General features: G+C 44.4%; 1 protein-coding gene across 6 annotated transcripts in view; it reads left to right on the top strand.

The window, feature by feature from the left end:
* Positions 1–1350: 1350 nt before the first annotated feature.
* The window catches only part of LOC140214231 (uncharacterized), a 43399-nt gene continuing 28606 nt past the window's right edge, over positions 1351–16143 (top strand). For all 6 annotated transcript variants that reach the window (XR_011891171.1, XR_011891168.1, XR_011891170.1 and 3 more), the window contains exons 1-2: positions 1351–2472; positions 3819–3878. The gene's annotated coding sequence lies outside the window, so the exon portion shown is untranslated. The remainder of the gene's footprint in view (positions 2473–3818; positions 3879–16143) is intronic.

Genomic DNA, 16143 nt, shown 5'->3' with positions numbered 1-16143 from the left:
GGCTCTTCTAGAGCGTGCCGCTGTCTTGCTGCCTGCACTGCGGACCTGGTAGCCAGGCCTTCGACCACGGTGGTGTCGGGAAGCCCGCCCTGCTGACCTGGTGGCCAGCTGTTTGAGCAGCCTGGTGTCCTGATGCCAACCCTGTGGATCTACTGACCAGCTGATCGAACGACGTGGTACCTCGGTGCCCGGCCTGCTGGCCTGGTGTCCAGCTAGTCTAGCTGCATGATGTCTTGCTGCGCACCCTGTAGACTTGGTGGCCAGCTGTTCTGGTCGCCTCCTACGCTGCTGATCAGAAGAACGCGCGTGCGTTAAGAAATCACAGGTGGCGAAACTTATATTCTATCACAATTTCTTCATCAAAAAGACATGTCGGGTGAGTTGTACTTTAACATGTTAGCACAGACGCCAAATCAGCGTCTGTGCTAACTTCGTTCTTTTCGCGCTGATTGATTTGTACCATTACTTGGTATTAAAGATTGTCTTGACTGCAATAACGAGTGATGTAATCTGAATCGATATCGCGGGTTACTTTTGCATTGGTTGTCATTTTGCTATTGGTGGTGAATATGGTGGCGCGGAAAGCACGATCACCTGTTTTCGTTAATATCATTAGCCTCTAAGGTCCTAGAGAAACTCGTGCCGCTTTGTTGAAGTCACCACGAAATAGCTCGATCGATGCTAGCTGCTCGTTTATGTAGGACATGCACGTGGATTTTGGTTCAAACAACGCGGGGACGGACAGCCTGGCCAAGTTACGAGTGCTAGGAGACGAAGTGAGCACAATAATTGCCAGTGTTTCGAAATAATTGCGCTCGCTCAATCAACTTTTGGTGTAACAGCCACACGGAGTGCGATCCACTTCCTTTTGCTGTAACCGCTATCCCTACCGTGCGCGTAAAGTTGGCGTGACTGTGGTTAGATAAATGTAATACAGCTGCCTGTTCGGTGGAGCACGTTCTCAAGTCTGATGTCGTGTGGTTGAAAGAAATAACCTGTTCGTTACTGATTACGAAACGGTACGCAAAACTTGCCTATAGAGTATCCAATAAATACCGGAAGCAGGTTTACATTTGCTGACGCTCCACATTGATTTTGATCATTTCTATCGTGGAAGCATCAATGGAAATAACTGGGACGCTCATGCATTTCGTCGGACACTTCGAAAATTATTATGTCTCGGAACTCGTGCTGTCCGGATAAATCGTTCAAAGTGCATACGCCGTGCGAACTCAGCGGCTATAATTTGGGGTTTGAAATATGTAGGATAAAGTAAATAATGAAAGAATTAGCGTAATTACATTAATTATTCAATTGAACGCTTAGATTTTTCGTAGAACTAATGGCCGGCTCATGCAGCAATATAGATGAAGGGTTAGAATTGTGCTATAAGCCATAGGCAACCTTTCGGAGGCCTAAAGTTCCAGTGTGGACTACAAGTCGTAAAAGACGGCTTTTGCAGAAACGTCCTAGAGCTTATTTTTTTCTTTTCTCAAGAGCAATCAGCCGGCAAGTGCATCCACTGAGACGACGCGAAAGTGGCCCCTTGGAGGAGATGCGTCTTTGTTCTTCGAGCACGCCTCTTAAAACGCGGAATTTAGTTGAATAGGGGCTTAACTTCACTGCATTTATCCAACCAATCTTACGCCTAGTAAGGTTGGTGTAATTGGTGGGTGGTCCTAAATATTTATAGAGACCCATTCATTCATAGCGCGAGCATATGGCTTGGGCAAAACGAACACTCCTATGCAGCGTCGCCGCTCAGGAAGAGTAACGGGCGCAGTCTTACTCCTCTGCATGACCACTCTTGAACGAAGTTCACAATATCAAAACCAGCAAGAACCCCAAGCGTTTGCGCAAGAGCAGGTTTCTTGAATTCATTAGGTTTTAGGTATCTTAATTGAGGGCGTTGGTATATTGCACTATATATATACTCCAAGTGCGTACTGAAGTAATCAAATAAGGTCTATGTTTTTAGTTCTGCTTGAAATCGGAAAGTGACGCGCACGCTAAAGAATCAAGTGTGGCAAAATATTGTTTCCCTCTATCTTTCTATCGCAGTTTATCAAAACGTCGAATTGGGCGACTTGGTAGGCCACCGTCGTTCAAATCAGCGTCTTCTTTTTTTTTTTTTCATTATTTTGGCGCTGCTGGATTTTGGCGATTTCTTTGCACTGGGACTTTACGCAATGGCAGGCGGTGTAGCCAGCACTGATATCGCGGCTTGCTTTGACCTTGGCTGCCATTTTGACCTTTGTCGGTGCGTGTGGGGGCGTGCACGAGTGCTCACCTGACTTCGTGAACGTATTTAGCTTCTGCCGTGTGGCCGCAACTCACGCTGCTTTTTCATAGGGACCACAGAGTGATTTAAACAATGCTGGCTGCTTATTTTTGTAGGATATTCCTGTGGCTCGTGGTTCGAACAAGGCGGGGACGGACAGCCGGGCCAAGCTACGTTTCCCAGCAGACGAGGTGAGACGAACTCTTGCAACTTCTTTGAAATAACTGCGCACAATCAACATATCGCTTAGCACTTATGCCAAGTGCCTTCCGCTCATTCTGCTGTGAAACGCTTTCTTTTTTGTTGCTCGCAAAGTAGGCTTATCGAACATTAGACGAAATTCGTACAGCTGCCAGTCCAGTGCAGCGTTCCGCCGAATTTATTGTCGACGTGTTGAAAACAAATTCGTTCCTATCGCGTTTTCTTACTTCGGACAATACCTCGTATTTCAAGGTTGCCTTTGCCGCAGTAGCAGGCGATGTAGCCGACACTAATATCGTGCATTGCTTTCGCCTTGGCTGCGATATTGCCATATGTCGGTACATGTGATTGCATGCAAGAGTGTCCACGTTCTTGCACGAATGCCCTTAGCTTCTGCGGTCAGGCCACAACTTTTTAGAAAATGCCGCAAAGTGACTGGAAGAATGCTAAGAATATTAGTTGCTCGTGCATATGGTACGTTCCCGTGGCTCATGATGCAAATAGGGGGGGGGGGGGGGGGGGCGGACAGCTGGGCCAATTTTGCGCTTTCGAGCAGACAAGGCGAGCACAATCCTAGCTGCTGCAATCAAAGTTAGGTAGTTACGCTAACGAACTCTTTGTGTAGCGTCCGTGAGATATGTACCCTGGGCTAATTTTTTCTGTAAATCGCGTTCTTTTCCCTGCGCGCGAAGTGGGCGAATCAACCGTTAGACAGGTGCACTAAGCAGCCACTTCAGTGCAGAACGCCACTGATTTTGATCTCAGTGCGATTAAAATAAACCTTGTTCGTTCTTTATTCCGAAACGCAATTTAAAACTGCTTGAAAGTTCGTTCAAGGACTATTGGAGGCAGCCTTACTTTTGCCGAAGTTTTGCACTTTGTTTTTTCTATCCCGGCACCATCCGTGGAAAAAATGGCGAATAAGGGATACGCTAAGAACAAAAAAATATGCAGAAGAAAAAATTATATGTACATCCTGCGCTTATTTGGAACGCTCTTTGAAGTGTAGCTTTTAGGTTTTAAAACGTACAAGTAGACAGTTAGTTATATTGCCCTGAAATATAAAGGTTCGACTATGCAACAAGTTGGATCCTATGCAATGAGTAATTTCATGAATGTTTATGCAGAGGTCGCAACCTTCATATCATGCGGTTCCTGTATTTGTTCGCCACACAGTTTAGATGCTGCTCCTAAATGCAAACGCCAGATCAGGCGGTTGCACAGTGTGAAACGTCTTCATACCGATGAAAGTGCAGGGCAGCAAACCACATTCTTCTGCGGTTAACTTCCCTGCATTTCCCATCCCGCTTATATATCTCTCTCACTCTCTTCGTAGTGATGTCACGAGGACCAAGGCGCCGTGTGATGCTTGTCGAGGGACGAATGCTGATGACAGGTGCGTGCACATCGATTTAGGACACATTTGTAATCACTTGAAATCTGGGCACAGTGGGGGGCACCTGCAATCTGGAGAAGGTGTATTTCGGCAACTTTGCGTGGACAGTTACAGAGGGCCATGTACCTTGGGCTGCTGCGGCTACGTGCCTCGATGCTTGTCCCGAAGTATATCCAAAGAGCGATCGTATCATTACGGGGAAAAAGAGTTCCTTCTGCGTTCGTCAAGGCACAAAGTTAGTTATGAACAGTGGAGATTGCGTTGCCCATGCTGCATCTTGAGCGAGGCCAGTGTATCCTATAACATGTTTGCGTCTGTGCCTGTTTCCTTTGTGGGCGACCCTTGAAACTTTTGTCGTGTGCAATATGTATTTTCTCTGATGTCCACTTCTGTTTGTGGCTTTCAGGAACTATTCTTTCGTGACTTCACTTTTTAGAATTGTGATTCGCAGTTATTTGTGTTACATTAATTAATAATAATAATAATAATAATAATAATAATAATAATAATAATAATAACAGCATCGTGCGCTGTGGAATGTTTGTGGTTGAGCCTTCTATCGAGTAGCCTTATTTCGCCTCATTCACTTGTTTCCGCGGATGGTCGGAGTTCGGACTCGGCAAGGAATACGCTCGTTCATTCCTTGATTAGTTCGCTAGTTTGGTCATTCATTCATTAAATTGTTCCTTCGTTCAGTCGTTCGTTCGTTCGTTCGTTCGTTCGTTCTCTTTTTCAGTGATTACTTGGTTCGCCTACTGGTTCGTTCGCTCCTTCGGGCTTTTGGCTTATATTTGAAATATTCTGCGGTAGTTTGGGCACAGCACTTCAGTAGTCACTCACTGTCGCCATATCACGTCCCGAACCGCTCTCGAGTTCCAGCGATCGCCACAGAAGGCAAAAAAAATAATAATAATAAACCGCGGCACGTTTTATTATGAAGCGCGTAAGTGAAGTTACTGTACCTTATACGTATACGTTAATTCGTACATTTTCTGCTAGGGGCGCTCAACGCGGCTAAATATTCGATCTATGAATGTACATATAAAACTGACAACCACAGTTAACATGCCACTTTTTACAAAATAAGGAGGCCATTCATTTTATTGGAGTTCTGCTATTAAAGGGTTTGCTTTATTACTTGAATGAAGATTTTGAGACCTGACTGACATGCGATAAGCAGCAGCCCGTTGGTATCGATTGCAGTCCGGGCCGTTTATCGGTTCAAATTGTACGGCGGTAACATTTGCGAACGGAGTGCTCGTTTCCTTTGAGCAGCATCACGCAGGTTCGTTTTAAAGCAGTTTTGTTTTGGCAGTAATATCTCAGTCACTTTATGCGTCCAACATTCGATAGCCACCGCCGAGTGAAGGTGTTTAAAGACGCTGAATTTTATAAGCCGCGGCGTTTTACTAACACAACGGCTGCACGACTTCGATAGTTATTGATCTGCCGCGTTTGGCCGCCCAATGACGTGTTGCTCGAAAAAAGAATATGCGGTAGTTCGAGCGAAAATTCATCGCTGGAACCGAGCACAGTCTAATTGGAGACTACCCACGAAAGCGGATTAACTTGCAGCCTTTGGCCGAGCGAACCGGTGAGTAAAAAAGCAGTGCTTCGTTTTCAATTTTGAATTTCTTCGCGTGCGAGGTGGATAAAACAGATTCCTGTAGTCATTTCTTAAACGCGGAAAATAATAATTGTATAGTTATTGCTCTTCGGACGCCATTCAAATGATGCTTCTGTTATTTTGCCACACATCTAAGTTTACTAACATGGAGTATAGCATAAATAATAGTTCTGGCTCTTTGCATAAATGTTATAGCGCGATAAGTTCGCTGGACATTAGTGGCAAATGTACTTCCGGTGACAAAGTTAGATAATTGCATTTGAGACACAATAAAATATTACTAACATCTCGCAGGAACAAATGTAATCTAGTCGAGGCTTCACCAAGCACAGCCGACGCAATTATTTGTTTTGAAAACGTACATACATTTCTCGAGGAGAGCTAAGGCACACGTGCACTTGCGTCTAGAGCAATACCACCCCTTCGTGTATGAAATAGATTTCATACTCTGCGCTAACCCTGGCATCATACAAGATGTGGACGTGCTCGGTAAGGTGTGCTGCAGTGACCACAGGATGGTAAGAACTCGAATTAGCCTAGACCTGAGGAGGGAACGGAGGAAACTGGTACATAAGAAGCCGATCAATGAGTTAGCGCTAAGAGGGAAAATAGAGGAATTCCAGATCAAGCTACAGAACAGGTATTCGGCCTTAAGTCACGAAGAGGATCTTAGTGTTGAAGCAATGAACGACAATCTTGTGGGCATCATTAAGGAGTGTGCAATAGAAGTCGGTGGTAACTCCGTTAGACAGGATACCAATAAGCTATCGCAGGAGACGAAAGATCTGATCAAGAAACGCCAATGTATGAAAGCCTCTAACCCTACAGCTAGAATAGAACTGGCAGAACTTTCGAAGTTAATCAACAAGCGTAAGACCGCTGACATAAGGAAGTATAACATGGATAGAATTGAACAAGCTCTCAGGAACGGAGGAAGCCTAAAAGCAGTGAAGAAGAAACTAGGAATTGGCAAGAATCAGATGTATGCGCTAAGAGACAAAGCCGGCAATATCATTACTAATATGGATGAGATAGTTCAAGTGGCTGAGGAGTTCTATAGAGATTTATACAGTACGAGTGGCACCAATGATGATAATGGAAGAGAGAATAATCTAGAGGAATTCGATATCCCAGAAGTAACGCCGGAAGAAGTAAAGAAAGCCTTGGGAGCTATACAAAGGGGGAAGGCAGCTGGGGAGGATCAGGTAACAGCAGATTTGCTGAAGGATGGTGGGCAGATTGTTCTAGAAAAACTGGCCAGCCTCTATACGCAATGCCTCAAGACCTCGAGCGTACCGGAATCTTGGAAGAACGCTAACATAATCCTAATCCATAAGAAAGGCGACGCCAAAGACTTGAAAAATTATAGACCGATCAGCTTACTGTCCGTTGCCTACAAAGTATTTACTAAGGTAATTGCAAATAGAATCCGGAACACCTTAGACTTCCGTCAACCAAAGGACCAGGCAGGATTCCGTAAAGGCTACTCAACAATAGATCATATTCACACTATCAATCAGGTGATAGAGAAATGTGCGGAATATAATCAACCATTATATATAGCTTTCATTGATTACGAGAAAGCGTTTGATTCAGTCGAAACCTCAGCAGTCATGGAGGCATTGCGGAATCAGGGTGTAGACGAGCCGTATGTAAAAATACTGAAAGATATCTATAGCGGCTCCACAGCCACTGTACTCCTCCATAAAGAAAGCAACAAAATCCCAATAAAGAAAGGCGTCAGGCAGGGAGATACGATCTCTCCAATGCTATTCACAGCGTGTTTACAGGAGGTATTCAGAGACCTGGATTGGGAAGAATTGGGGATAAGAGTAAATGGAGAATACCTTAGTAACTTGCGCTTCGCTGATGATATTGCCTTGCTTAGTAACTCAGGGGACCAACTGCAATGCATGCTCACTGATCTGGAGAGGCAGAGCAGAAGGGTGGGACTAAAAATGAATCTGCAGAAAACTAAAGTAATGTTTAACAGTCTCGGAAGGGAACAGCAGTTTACGATAGGTAGCGAGGCACTGGAAGTGGTAAGAGAATACATCTACTTAGGACAGGTAGTGACTGCTGATCCAGATCATGAGAGTGAAATAATCAGAAGAATAAGAATGGGCTGGGGTGCGTTTGGCAGGCATTCGCAGATCATGAACAGCAGGTTGCCATTATCCCTCAAGAGAAAAGTGTATAACAGCTGTGTCTTACCAGTACTCACGTACGGGGCAGAAACCTGGAGGCTTACGAAAAGGGTTCTACTTAAATTGAGGACGACGCAACGAGCTATGGAAAGAAAAATGATAGGTGTAACGTTAAGTGATAAGAAAAGAGCAGATTGGGTGAGGGAACAAACGCGCGTTAATGACATCTTAGTTGAAATCAAGAAAAAGAAATGGGCATGGGCAGGACATGTAATGAGGAGGGAAGATAACCGATGGTCATTAAGGGTTACGGACTGGATTCCGAGAGAAGGGAAGCGTAGCAGGGGGCGACAGAAAGTTAGGTGGGCAGATGAGATTAGGAAGTTTGGAGGGTCAACATGGCCACAATTAGTACATGACCGGGGTAGTTGGAGAAGTATGGGAGAGGCCTTTGCCCTGCAGTGGGCGTAATCAGGCTGATGATGATGATGATGATGATGATGATGATGATGATACATTTCTCAGGAAAGGGAAAGCGAGGATCAGGCTGGCAACTACCACTGGAAGGGGCATAACGCCTGCCTACTCTTTAAAAAAGGGGGCGACAGAAACATAGAAATGGAATATAGGAAGGAGGAAGGAAAGAGCAAGATGTCAAAAAACAGGCACACGTAAAACTGTGTTGTGTGTGGGTGTGTGTGCTCTTCTGCCATGGAGCGTTTGTGCATTGGCCTTAGACATGAATTGCAATCTCATCCACACTTCCACCATAGTAATTGACGCTTTTTCTTTCGACTCCAGCCTTCAAGACGCTGCTCATATTTTTTTTTCGCCTGTTTGAACTTAATTGTATCTGGACGTACAAGTTAATAGTGAATGCATCACCACGGGAAGTAACAACAAGGACCACAATTTTCTCAAGGTATGTTTCTGAACACTTCACCTAGAACTGTGATTTGTTCGTTTATAGGACAAACATTTGTTTCGCCATTTTTTGCTTACATGTTTGTTATGACTTCATCATGTCTCTTTTCAGGAAGGCTGACAGAAGAGATGATTGGTGCACAAGCTGCCCACGTCAAATCATAAGAAGCTCAACGGTCACCATAATGACAGCAGGTCCCCTTGAACTATGTTGCGGAACTATGTGCCTCACCATGAAATGGTTGCAAGTTTATCACACAGAGGAGTGTGAGCCCAATGAGGAAAGCAGCAGTCTAGAGTTTTGTATCTTACCAGGCGGGAATGCTAAAATTTGGCATACGAGCTTACTTGCTTTTAAGGTCGTTTTATGACAAACGCAGAAGGAATTAACATGTTGAGTCGCAACTTTTCTTTTCCCAGTCATCAGAACCATGATAACCAGAAAAGAACAAAATAGCACGACTATACTTGCTATTGCGCAAACTCTATCTGCTCTTTGCCAACCATCTTGGCAGGCAATACCGCTAACTATACATGCTTCAGAAAATTTTAAGCTGCTCGAGGAAGATAGGACGTGAACAGAAATATAGACGCACACACAGTTAAATTTTTCCCTGAATCTATGAACCGTTCAGCCCAACAACATGCCTTACTTCAGTATCACATGCTCCCTTAGAACGATAATTTGTTACATGAGAATGCAAGTACATTTAAAACGGTGAGAAGCGCTCAATGCAATTTTGAGAAAATTACACTTCACGGTGACTGAATCTTTAATAGTGACTCTTGCATGGTTCACGAGCAGTTAGCATGAAATAAGTAACTAGGCTAGCTATGCACAGTAAGATAAGAGATGCTGAAGATAGCTACTCGAAAAATTACTTGCTACTTGCTACTCTTGCTACTCAAACTTGCTACTCGAAAAATAGCAAGTTTGGCTTAACATTTAGCCAATCAACAGTGGACGAGCAAGGGAAGTTTCAGTGTGGGAACTTGCCTTTGTCATACAGTCGAGAGTATGATGGAAGCCCGTCTGGCCAGGATGACGCATACTTAAAAGGAAAAAGTCCGCACACTGACCAAAATGGTTTAAAATATATATTTACGTGTTCGATTGTGATGATCTTGAACAATGCTCCCGTGGGTGAGCCGAAATGTAAATATATATTAGACCATTTTAATCGGTGTCCGGGCCTCTTCCTTTTAAGTTTGTCATGGCCATCGCAAATATCTTTGCTTGTTGAAACGTGGCTCCAGGCTGAAGCTTCCCTTGCTCACCTCGGTTATTCAATTGAAGTTTTCATCTCCTTGTAGCCTCTTTCCCATGTTTGAATATATAAACCGAGATTCTTGTTTTACAACATGAAACTGTAAATTGCATATTCGAAGGGTCTGCGATCATTAATTGGGCTTTATTATATGTTTATTTAGTCTCCTTGTTCGGACTTTTTGCAGAACACTGTTGTCTCCATAGCGTTCGTTACGAGTACTCCACTTGTATCAAAGCCTTTACTGCCGCACCTCAACACTAAATGTGCTGCTGAAATATCATGATCAGACGATGTGTGCTGGAAAATTCAGCATAACGGCTTTTTTTTTTTTTTTTTTTTTAATTTTCCTGCACTACGTGCCTCTCGTCAATGTTTTATGTAAATAATGTTACATAATTGCAGCGCGAGCCGGGTAACTTTTCTTTTTTTATTCTAGCTGAAATCATCGAACGCATACTATATACGTGTAGCGTGAAACACGCCAAGCAGCACTGTACATAACTACAGTGCAAGGATAGCCCAGCATAAATATCGTTGTGTGATTCTACCTGCTTTAAGCGGCACGCCTAACATGATGGAAAGAATTCGCTCGATTTCAGCTTTCATTTCCATTAAATAAATGGCTGTTTCTACAAGTTGGAAACACAGTGAATGACAGCATGAAGTTCGCCCGACCTGCGCGGAAATTGTGAGCATGTACTGCTTCACTCATGACTGACAATAAACAATGTAAGCTTGCTTGGTTAGTCTTTCTTTTTTTTTTTTTCTAGTTGAGACCTATCGGTCACTTGGCGACATAATAAAGATATCTGAAGACGTATTAAAGTACTATACACACGTTTTGTTGCCAACAGCGGCAACAAAACGCCCAAATTCAGTGAGCGGGCAGTGCTACCAGCCGATACCTCAGCGGCCGTAGTGCTCACTACGTAAATTGCACATTGGAAACCATTTTTTGAAATTACCCGTGAAGAAAACAAACAAGCTGCACGCTGCAAGCTTTGCCCCGAAACTACGCACGCTGTAGTAGGAGTTTCGTCTAATGCTATTAGACACCTAAAAAGAAAGCACGACAGTGAATACATGCAAGAGAAAGCGCTGGCAAGCCAGCCGAAGGTAACGTCGGCCTTCACCGCTGGGTGCAGCTCTGCGCCTGTTCATCGAAAGGCTCCTCTTGACGACACCACAATCAACATGACTTGCACTGACATGGAGCCCTTTCGTGTTATCGAGAGGGAGTGATTCAAACAATTCGTAAAGGTAAGTTTCACGATATTACAAGCCGCCTTTCGTCAAAGTAACTGTTTTGTATTCTTTCAGATGCAGGTCGCCGTCCGGGGCTACAAGTTGCCATCGAGGGATGACCTCAGAGAGAAGTTCCTGCTCGGGAAATCGGGAAATTACCAGCGCTGCAGACCAAAATATTATCGTCTTTGGCGGGAGCGCAGTACGTCTGTATTGCAGTGTACGTGTAGACATCGCGGTCAACGGAGGACTTCCTGGCTGTCGAAGCAGCGTTCGTGGACAGACTTCGCGGCTCACGCGGAGCTCCTCAGTTTCACTCGCCTGACGGGGAGCCACACAGCTGCGCGGATCCGCTCCGAGTATGACGCAGCGTTGCTGCAGTGGAACATCGCTGACAAGGTGAAATATGTATTTTCGCACGATTTCGCCTCCGTTAACTCTTCCTATTTCATCTTCCAGGTCCTTCACGTGGTGACAGATTACGCTCCATCCTTCGCGTGGTGACAGATCACGCTTGATCCTTCGCGTGGTGACAGATAACGCTTCATCAATTAATTATAAAGGCATTTGCATTTACCGTATGGGAGACTGAATAGGACAATGATGATAATTTCGACGACTGCCCGGAACGCTTAACCAAGGAACATAAAAGAGAGTTCCATTATGGAGAAATTTCGATTTGGCGCCGTCGCCCACAGCCTGCAGCTTGACGTAACAGACGCCATTCGGCAGGTATACGCTGTTAAATAACGTTTTCATCTTATGTGCATCGATACGTGGTTCATTTACTACTATATTCATGAACAATCTTTTTGCCAAGCTTTGTTAAATAATTTGCCATGAATGCATGCAGAAATAAAGTATGAACATAATAACTGCAGCTTGAAAAGTAAGGGCAGACAACTGTGTTTATTGCAGTTTTGGTACTTTACAGCTTTATTATGCAACTACTCCAAACTCATGTTTAGCCGAATTTTCGAGCGTGCTTCGCATTTTCATCTTGCGCATTCATGGTGCATTTGCTGCCATGGACGATTTCACGAACTCTGCTTCCCATCAAATAGAGGCTGCGGATCATTTTTCTGCCGTAGGTCGGGCACCAAGCTTACGCGACTTCGAGGTCTATTCTCAACACGTCAATCAATCGTTCTGAAATACCTCTAAAGACAAACAAAAACACAACAAGGCCCATCATGTAAAAAACGTCCATTGTTCCGAAGTTACATTTTAAAAGATTTGGATTTGGTTGATTACTTGATCACTGTATTTTTGTCTTATTCTATTTTGTGCTCCTTGCTATTTTTCTCCATTCGTGATCTCCCTCTCTTTCTTTTTTTTTTGGGGGAGGGAAGGGGGGCACGCCTTCCCCGCCTCACTCGTGCGGGAAAATGAAATGATGTGCACGTTATTCTTTCTCTCACAAAGCGCTCTGCCCGTAAATACAGTTGCATGGTGTATAAGACCAGTCGGTGACGCGCCAGACTGCTGCTAGTATATTTATTTGAATTACGAAGCCCATTTCATCAACATAATACCAGCCGTAGTGCCGTAGCCATGGCACTACGTGCCCGACATTATTCCTAAAGAACAGGAAGATGCAGCCTAGGCAATAATGTGCGCTCAATTTATCGCAGGGCTGGAGAAAACGGCCGCGCCTGTCCCCACTTTATTTTATCTAATGCAGTCCTGAAGAGTGTCAGTGTGTCGTCGAGTGCAATGCCCTACGATTACATACGCCATCATTTTCTTTCTGAAACTCTAATGCATTGCATGTTTGCCGTTTGCACTACCTGTACTTGCAGTGGCAATATTCACTTATTGTCGTCCCTGCTTCATTTTAGGACCCAAATGCCGAGGAAGTCGTACAAAAATGAGGCGCCATGGTTGCATCTGTACGCAAGAGCACCGCCGACACGGAAGAAGTACTGAGTGTGGCCGATGTACATTTGGAATCTCACAACGCGACGAGGTGGAACTCGCAGCTGCGAAAGATGAGAAAGCTAGTTACCACGTTTCCGAGTGAACCAGGCTAAACTGTCTAAATATGAACGAGGCTGGCGACAGACTTGATTGAGCATCCCTCCCCTGTAGAGGAGGCCACGGAGTTGCTGCAGAAAAGGGACGAGACAGCCGAGCTTTGGCTTCCCCGTATCCCGAAATATCGAAGCTTCATTTGCGGAAATCTTAAGCAAAGGCACACTTTTTTGCACGGAGGCTGCTAAAGGCCTACAGCGTAGCCTGGAGAAGCGGTTAGCAAGCACGTGGACTGACTGTTTTTCTGGTGGATGCCCTCCTAGACCCAAGGTTTAACTCTTCTTGGTGTTCAGCTGCAACAGCCGAGCAGATGCGTTCTGCCGTGCTGGGGATGGTGGCCCCTTTTGTTAGGGCAAGACAGCGCCAGAACCATCGTGAATGCACAGGTCTGAAGCAGGGCCAAGTACGCTGATGTTTAAAAAAAACATCATGCAAAATGGAAATGCTCACCAAGACAATATGCCTGGATCCATTCCAAGGGAAATTTTTTATTTACCTCACAGAGGGAACTTGCGCAGACACGGTTAAACCCCTGACCTATTGGAAAGCGAACGCTAGCCGCTTTCACTTGCTAGTCTCGCAAGGGCAGTTTTCAATGTGAATGCGTCGTCAGCTGACGTGGAACGAGTTTCTTATGGTATCCCTGATAATGACAGCGAATCGAAATCGACTATCAAGCACCTCTTTCGAGCAGCTCATGTTTGTGAAGCACAACATATAGGCAGAAGGCAATTGTTTTAACTCACTTTTTTTTTAGAACTACCCATTGAAGCAGCCATCATTTATACTTCGAGTTCTGAAAGCTACACGGCGAAGCCCCTATTTAGCTCATGACGTTTTGTTAAACTTTCGATGAATAAAACCAACGCAAAGCTTCTTTTTGCACCTTGCACTGCTTGCGGCCTTTATTGCAGTATTCAAAAATCACGAGGACACCTAAGCAATACTACACTACGTTGTCATTTTTATTTAAACCATATTAAAACATCCCAAGCCTTAAAACATACTGACCATACAAATACTATAGGTAGTGGGAGATCTGCACCTAGGGGAATTAGTAGGGTGGTTGTACTGCACGAGATAAATCACCAAGCTACTATAGCTCGACCTTGGTAACGTGTCTTGAGCATTTTTGGAGTTTGCAACGCGTCTGATGACAATGGCTTTATGGTGCGTTCGTCGGTAACTCGATAAACCTACTCGTGCCAAGGTCCCTTTCCTGCGTTGAATTGCAGTAATGGAACTGAAATGACCGGCCATCCCCGCAGTGGGAATGGGCTCGGTTTTTTCATTCCAACGAATTGAAAGGAATGAAATTGCGGCCAGCTCTAATTCCCCGGAATGAATCGGAATGGAATGGGGGCACCCGTTCCGCTACACTGCCGCCGTTTGATGTACGGCATTTATTTGCATGCTTCATTTAGGTTTCACTTCACATATATTAAAAAAAAATGCAACGGATCTGCAGTTTTTTCTCGTCTGTCATGCATCAGACATTTCGGAATGCGAATTTGGGCCGACTGGTACATTTCAGGTTGTACAACAGCTTGACAATGCAGGAAACAGAATTCGACACCAAGTCGTGGAACGACGTTTTTGTACTTTAGATGTTTCGTCTGCCGTGTTTTCTTTATTTATAAGCCACTGATATTTATTCTGCACCGTTAAGAGAAAACCCATCAGTTGCTAGTCAAAACACGTGTTTAATTCCTGCTGTTGATCTTGCTACTCGAGAAACCAAGTTATCCTAATTAATTAATTTCACATTATTCTTACGATGAACGTAGCTAAGCGATCGCAATTGCGAAAATGGGACAGTCGAACGCGTAGAAATGTCAGAGGAATAAAGCAGGAGTCTAGTTGTACTTTTTAGCTCTTGCGATATTGTAAAGCAGAAGTGTTGTTGTATACATTTGAGTGGTTTAGACGATGCATTATAGTTATCCTGATATTCACGCAACACTGGGCTCTCTATTGGTCGAGGTGTTATGACTACGTCACCATTCTAAATGGGTTGAAAAAAACGTTAGGAGTTTGCTAGTTGGTAATATAATACAAATATTCTGACCCAGCGAAAATGGGCGAACACAGTGCAATTTCAAGACAAATAATTGAATATGTACAATATGAGCCTATGTCATCATGATGGAATACCATAACTAGTTGGGCACCAGAGCAACCTCCTCCAACTTCACGCACGACAAAATTAACCATCATATCTCCTTTCCTCGTGAGTATTTGTCGATTTTCTTAGTTGCTCAAACTGACCCTATCGGTTCGTCTGGTTACCCATTCCAGTTCACAGCGCCAGGCGCCAAAGGTGACCTTAAAAAATGAAAGCAATAAATGTAGGAAGCCAACGCCCAGGAAGCAAATTATGGCAGTCATCATGCTCATCACAGTCACCATCCCCGTATTTGTGTTGTTCTACCAACCATTTCCAATGACCATTGTCTTGCGCCATATGATTACATCACATGTTTTCGAACTTCATTACACCGCTAATTCCCTGCCGTAAAATGCATGCGGTGGTTGGGTTTGTAATGCATTAGTATCGAATAGGTTCGGCTATGCTTACACGTCATGAATTGCAGTATCGCGGCCCTCATATAGAACCTACTATTTCATTGTGTACCTCTGTTTTTATTTTTCACTCTTATAAGACATAGTAGTTATTCTCGCCTTTTACAGAATTATTCATTTATTCGGGGTTAGCGCTATGTTCGTGTGTTTCACTCGCGTTGGCCTGTTTCTTTTACTGTCCATCAGCATATTAATGTCTTGCCGGAAAACACCACGGTCCGCACTGTTGCATTTAAGCTGGCGTTGCAGTATATGAGACTACGTAGGCGAATAAATATCGTCGAGGCGCGGACGGCCAGTGGCTCGGGAGCAACATCTGGGGTGATCACTTATCGGGCGGTCACTTTCGGAGGTGATCACACCAGACCTGTGCGAGTACACGGCCGAAAGCGTTTTTGGATCTGTGCCGAGCTCTCTATCTACTGGTGTATAGA

Source organism: Dermacentor andersoni, chromosome 11 (assembly GCF_023375885.2).
Source record: "Dermacentor andersoni chromosome 11, qqDerAnde1_hic_scaffold, whole genome shotgun sequence".
In the NCBI taxonomy this organism is placed as follows: Eukaryota; Metazoa; Arthropoda; class Arachnida; order Ixodida; family Ixodidae; genus Dermacentor; species Dermacentor andersoni.
This window is presented reverse-complemented; position numbering and strand designations above follow the sequence as displayed.